Genomic DNA, 7798 nt, shown 5'->3' with positions numbered 1-7798 from the left:
GGCTGCGGGAATATATCAAAATATCATCAATGAAGACTATCACAAATGAGTCCAAATAAGGCCTGAATACTCGGTTCATCAAATCCATAAAAGCTGTTGGGACATTTGTCAACCCGAATGACATCACCAAGAACTCATAATGCCCGTACCGAGTGCGGAAAGCTGTCTTAGGGACATCGGATGCCCTAATCCTCAACTGATGGTAGCAAGATCTCAAATCAATCTTTGAAAATACTTGGAACCTTGAAGTTGATCAAACAAATCATCAATCCTCGGCAATGGATACTTATTCTTGATTGTAACCTTGTTCAACTGCTGGTAATCAATACACATTCTCATCGATCCGTCCTTCTTCTTAACAAACAACACCGGCGCACCCCAAGGCGAGACACTCGACCTAACGGAACCCTTCTCAAGCAAGTCCTGCAATTGTTCCTTCAACTCTTTCAACTCAGGCAGGGCCATAAGATACGGCGGAATACAAATGGGCTGAGTTCCCGGAGCCAAATCAATATCCCTGTCGAGTGACATACCCAGCAAGTCTGAAGGAAATACCTCAGGAAACTCACGAACAATGGGCACAGAATCAATAAAAGGAACCTTCTTACTAGAATCATGAACATATGCCAAATAGATCAAACACCCCTTCTCGACCATACACCGAGCCTTCACATAAGAGATAACACTACGGGTAGAGTGACCAAGAGTTCCTCTCCACTCTAAACGAGGCAAACCGGTAAATCCAAGGTCATAGTCTTGGCATGAAAGTCCAAGATAGCATTGTAAGGTGATAACCAGTCCATCCCCAATATAACATCGAAATCAACCATGTCTAGAAGCAACAAATCTACACGAGTCTCAAGACCCCCAATCACAACTATACAAGAGTGATGGACTCGACCTACCATAATAGAATCACCCACCAGTGTAGACACATAAACAGGAGCGCTCAATGAATCACTAGGCATGACCAGATACGGTGCAAAATAAAATCGAAGCTTCCCTACCATAAACCAGAACAGTACCTGCACCTCCACCTCTAAAACCTTTACCTCCATCTCTAGCATCTCTACCTCCGCCTCTAATACCTCTACCTCCACCTCCAACTAACTGAGCAGGCTGGACGAGTCCCTCAATGAACCTTATCACTCTCTCTCACAGTGGGAAGTATAATAAAAGCATGACGGGCCAAGTCGATGAATCTGATTTTGTACTGAGTAATAGTCATAGAACCCTGCTGGAGACGCTCAAACTGCCTCCGATAGACTTCTCTCTGAGTGATGTAGAGAAACTCCTCCAGAAATAGCTGCGTGAACTGTTCTCAAGTCAAAGCCGATGACCTAACTGGTATAGCCAGTCAATAATTCCTCTGATAGGTCTTAGCGGATCCAGACAAGCGAAAAGTAGCAAAATTCGACCCCATTAGTCTCCACGATCCCCATGTTCCTCAAAACCTCATGATAGCTGCCTAGATAATCTTGGGGATCCTCAGAAGATGCACTACTGAAAGTAGTGAAGAGCTTTGTGAAACTTATCCAACCTCTACAAAGCCTCCGAAGACGTAACTAATCTATCAACGGTCTATGATGCTGCTCGGTTGAAGAAGCGATACCTGACCTCGCCATTCGCGAAAGGACAAGAGTAGAGATTTCAATTTAGCATTGAGAGATCAAAATCGCGGGACAGGAAAGAACAGATGCGAATTTTTTCCTAACTCTGTAGCCTCTCGGGGATAAATATAGACGTCTAAGTAAAACAAGCAATTAGGAAACCCAATCATATCGGAAAACTTCTCACTTAATGAACATAAGGACCTAAGAACCTGTCACGACCCGAATTTCCCACCCTCGGGAGTCGTGATGATGCCTACTAATGTGAGCTAGGCAAGCCAATCCTTTAAACTAATTACTCCATTATCCAATTAATTCTTTTTAACAGATATAAACCGATAACGTATAAACAGCGGAATATTTAATTAAGCGGAAGAAAAATAATAAAATATCTGAATCTGTAGCTATTACAACTACTTAAGCCTTAATCACCCAAAACCTGGTGTCACAGTGTCACAGACGGTCTAAGACTTCTAAATACAAGGTTCGAGAATAAAAGACACACTGTTTCTGAAGCAAAAAGTTGAAACAAAAAATAAAAGATAGAGGAGACACCAGGGCCTGCGGATACTTGCAGGTCTACCTTAGATCTCCGCGTGGACTGAAGGTAGCCTCCAACTACGGTCCAAGAGCTGCTCCGGGATCTGCACATAGTGCAGAGTGTAGTATCAGCACAACCGACCCCATGTGCTGGTAAGTGCCCAGCCTAACCTTGGGGAAGTAGTGACGAGGCTAGGACCAGACTACCAAATAAACCTGTGCATTTCAAATATATATAGCGGAAAAGAAATACGGAAATAAACAAGTAAAGATGGGAGGGGGAAACATGTTTTGGGGAGTAACAGGTAAAAATAGAATATCAAGAGAACTATAAAGGGATCAAAATCCAACCACTAATAAGATAGGGAAAACAAAGGCATATTTCACTTTCTTTTCACATCTTGTTACAGGCATGCAACACTTTCACTTTCTGTTTCATCTTGTTGCAGGCATGCAACCCGATCCTATTTCTCATATCTTGTGGTAGGCGTACCACCCGCTCCCATTTCACTATATCTTGTGGTAGGCATACCACCCGCTCCCATTTCACTATATCTTGTGGTAGGCATACCACCCGCTCCCATTTCATTATATCTCGTGGTAGGCGTACCACCCGCTCCCATTTCATTATATATCATGGTAGAAGGAATCCCGGCAAGGGAACAAGAGCAATATAACAACTTTCCGGCAAGGGAACAATGATATTTCAACAACATCCCGATAAGGGAACAATAATATCAAAACAAACATCCCAGCAAGGGATCATTAATATCAAACAAACATCCCGGCAAGGGAACAATGGTGATAATGACATATGAAGCGCAATAAACCACAACAGAGTCATAACAATTATAATACAAGACTTACGGGCATGCTTGACACCGACGTATAGATACTCGTCACCATGCCTATACATCGTACTTTACAATTAACATGTAGCAAATAAGACACAACTCCTAATCCCTCAAGCTAAGGTTAGACCAAACACTTACCTCGATGCCACGAACACAATTCACGATTCAACTATAGCTTTACCCCTTGATTCCACCATCAACTCGCTCATATCTAGTCACAAGTTACTTAATTACATCAATAAACGCTAAATGAATCAACCCTAATACATGAAAATGAGTTTTTCTAAAGTTTTGCCCAAAAAGTCGAAAATCGCCACGGGCCCACATGGTCAAAACCCGAGGTTCGAACCAAAACCCGATTACCCATTCCCCCACGAACCCAAATATATAATTTATTTTGAAATCGGACCTTAAATCGAGGTCTAAATCCCCAATTATTGAAAAACCTAGGTTCTACCCAAAATACCCAATTTTCTCCAAGAAAATCATTGATTTTGAGTTGAAATCATGCTAAAAGATGTTAATGATTGAAGGAAATGAGTTAAAATTACCTTACAATCGATTTGGAAGAAGAGTTGTTCTTGGAAAATCGCCCAAAGGAATTTGTGTTTTGAAAAGATGTGAAAAATGAGTTTAAAATCGTCCAAGTATAAAAGTTGTAGGTCTCATATGTGGGAATTGCGAACAGGGGTTCGCAATTGCGAACCCCGACTTCTGCTAGCTTGGAAATTGTGAAACAGGGTTCGCATTTGCGAACCCTTCAGGGAAAACTAGACTTTCGCATTTGCGATAAACATGTCGCATTTGCGACTTGGGAATTGCGACCACAGCATCGCATTTGCGATCACCGGCCAAATAGGAAACTTCGCAATTGCGAAGATAATCTCGCATTTGCGAGAGGGAGCTGGCATGGGCTTTCTTCGCAATTGCGACAAGCCGCTCGCATTTGCGAGAATGCGAAGCCTGCAGGTCTGCTATGCACAACTGAAAACCTGCAATTTTCTAAGTTCAAAAGTGCACCCCGTGGGCTATCCAAAACTCACCCGAGCCTTCGGGGCTCTAAGCCAAATATACACATAATCTCAAAAATATCTCACGAACTTATTCGTGTACTCATATCACCAAAATAACATCAGAAACCTCGAATTAAACCTCAATATTAATGAAATTTCTCAAAACGTCTTTAAACATCAAATTTTGCATTTAAGGTCCAAATCACGTCAAACGGATTTCGTTTCTTACCAAACTTCACAGAATTATCTTAAATCATATATAAGACCTCTACCGGGCGCCGGAACCAAAATACGGGCCTGATACCAACACGTTCTAATCAAAATTCATTTCCAAATCCTCTAAACATTTTCAGAAAATAATTTTCTTTAAAAATTCCTTTCTCAGGCTTGGGACCTCGAAATTCGATTCCGGGCGTATGTCCAAGTCCCATATTTTCCTACGGACACTCCGGGACCGTCAAATTACGGGTCCGGATCCGTTTACCCAAAACGTTGACCGAAGTTAAATTAATTCATTTTATAGTCAAAATTTATCATTTTTCACAGATTTTCACATATAGGCTTTCTGGCTACGCGCCCGGACTGTGAACGCAAATCGAGGTGATGACCTTTCGGGTCATCACACTTATATATCATACGTCCAATGTGTTTAACTAGGGGCGAAGCTAGAAGCCTAGGTATGAGTTCTAGTACCTTTTACTCAAATAGTATGTTTATTAAAAAAAAAATTAATATATATATAGCACTTAGAGTCGTGATTGTAAAATTCAGAACCAATATAATTGAAATCTTAGCTCCGCCTTTGTAACCATTATTAGGAATTATGGTTTCCATGCATAGTGGGCAATAAAAAGAGCCACATCATGGGTATAAGGTACGTTTGTTTAAGTTTTTGCAAAACTCCGACACCTCGTTATCGAATTATTCACTACTTAATATATGATGATTTTTTAAAAGAAATTACAATAAGTCGGCATTCTTTGAAAATAATGCAAACGATTTGGATATGAAGTTTTAGAACACTCACAACGTGGTCAGACTTAAACTCCTATAAAAGCCGTGTTGTAGCAATAGGCTGACACTGTATATACACGTAAAGCACAACATAAAAAATAAAATCTTATCTTAAGAAAGAGTTTAGTTTTATCCACCAACAGCGTAAAAAATATTGACAAGATTTTATTATATATAAGGTAATTACAGGTAATTAGTAAATTACCTGATAAACATGTTACTACTAATATAACCTATTATAATAGGTTAATTTATGTATAACAAAAACTTTCAACCTAGGAGTATACATAACAGTACATAGCAAGGTCGACTACTGGCATCCCAAACATGAAAATGCTCTTCAATCATACTTCACTACTTGCCATTTGCATAAAGTGAAAAGACAGAATATCGGGAATAGATAGGAAAATATTCGTAAATTTGTCAAACTTTATAGATAGAAATAGCCACATAATGAGTACACATGTCTAAAGTAGCTAGAAACATGTTGTTAGTTGGCTGAGAAAGGCCAATATTTAATTAATGTATATTCAAAGATCTTTAAAACCAACCATAAATCTTATTCCTCAATAAAGAAGAAGATGTGGGCAACAATCTTTTTGATTTGGGAAAATGAAAGGAAGATATCCTTACGTACATGCTGTTTGAGAAGCAGGATTAGATATCAAAAAAGGAAACTTTGGTGATTCTCCTACTTTCCTGAAACAGAAAGCTAAGAACCAACTAGATCAAATTCTCTTCGAGATAGTCCAAAAATAATCCACGTGTATCATAAAATAAAAGAAACATAAGTACTGTTGTATTCTTATCATCAATTGATTCTCTCTGAGAAAATTGGCTCAATGGAAAGAAAAGGGTCAGTTGATACCTTGAAAGGCCACAATATCTCATCTCTGTCCAATTGAAGGCATAAAATCGCTGTTTTAATTAAAGTTACCTTATTTTTAGGCAATCGCCGGTTATATAAGAGGTCGGATCTCCGCTAAGAGATTCAAAAAAGAAAAAAAGAAAAAATTAAAAAATTAAAAGAGACTTTCACTATGGGGGTTTAAAAGAGCAAAAGTCAAAAAATTAATTAAATTTATGGTCAGTGGGAATTTAACCAATGGCTTCGGTTCTTACAAAGATTTTGAACCCCCTTGATAGGGATGACAATGGGGCGGGGTTAAGTGTATGCGGGTGCGGTGCGGATTTAAGTGTATGCGGGTGCGGTGCGGGACGGGACGGGGGCGGGTTGAGAAATCCAATCTAACGAGACCCAAAATTTGAACTAAAACCCAATTACCTAAAATGGATTTTTCATTTTTCTAAATCTTTCCAACTCATTCATTCATATATATATATATATATATATATATATATATATACTAGTATCTATGAACGTGTGTTGCGCGTTAATAATGGTGCGGGATGATTTAAACATTTATTTATATGGAGGAACCATAAAATTTAATTAGTGAGAGAAATTTTATGTATACTAATACAACAATCATCTAAATGCTGAAAAATATTATTACATTATCATAATATATAAATTTAAAATAAAAGGACATCATCAAAAATTACACAAATGATCAATTTTGTCATGTTAATTAGATAATTATATATTATAGTTTAAAAATATTTAATGTGATGGTATCTTAACGAACACTTCTTTGTGGCAATATTTTTGTTTGTATTTTTCCTCCTAATGTGTTGGTTGCTCCGCCTTAACCAGAACTCTTGTTGTCAATCTCAATATCCATCTTGAAAGTACAACATACAGTTGTTCATGCAAGAAAATATATTGCGATAAATATAGTCCAGTATTTAGGATGTTTATCCTTATACTTTATTTATTATATATGCAAAACATAAACATACTAAAAATTATTTGCACACAAATTTAAAAGGATATTTCTTAGTTTCGAAAGACGAAAGGTGAATTTAGGGATAAGAATATACTTAGAAGCACATTAACCAGTATTATAATATTTGCATGTATAACGTTATTGTCAAAACTTTTATATACCATATGTGTGTTATTACATAAGCTATTCGGCGTATCTAAGTTTTTCAGTAGCATGACGGGCATATTTTTCCTTCAAAATTAACCTATATACAATGGATAATCAATTTTAACATAGTCTATTATATATACTGTTGCACTAACATACATAAGAAATAAGAAAGTTGACAACAAACATGTATGGTAGAACACCATTTGGTATTAAAGTATTTAAATATTATTCTTGGTAGTAATTATTGGTATCATTTTCTGTTGAGTCAAAAACTGAAAACATTTTATTTTTACTATAAAATTTTGCAATCAACATTTTATTTAGTTGATCAACATATTTATTTCTGCTAGCTAAGATATCCTTTTAGTTCTATCATGCGATTTGCACAAAATCTAATTATAGAAATATTTCTGTTATTAAATGCACTACTATTACCATTAGAATTGATAACCAAATGTTAAGGAAGAACCAAGTCATCTTTTATTGGATACTCTTCTTCGTTTCCGACACGAAGCAAGAAGACACTGAATACGGGATCTGTTCTTACTTTATGTTTCTTGTCAGTTGAATCTTTTTTGTTTGAGGCTAGAAGTATAACTTTACCAAACTAGCTTTTATAGTCTCAACTTTTGTCGATTTTGGAACTATTGATAGTACTTGACAGAGATCATCCCCCAAACCATTAATTTTTCACCAAACGGTTCATTAATATCCAATATATCTCTAGAACTCTGGGCAGTTATTTCGATCGTTTGACACTTAGCCAT

The sequence above is a fragment of the Nicotiana tabacum genome, chromosome 11 (genome assembly GCF_000715075.1).
Source record: "Nicotiana tabacum cultivar K326 chromosome 11, ASM71507v2, whole genome shotgun sequence".
NCBI lineage: Eukaryota > Viridiplantae > Streptophyta > Magnoliopsida > Solanales > Solanaceae > Nicotiana > Nicotiana tabacum.
The sequence above is the reverse complement of the archived record's forward strand: the minus strand, read 5'-3'. Positions refer to the sequence as shown.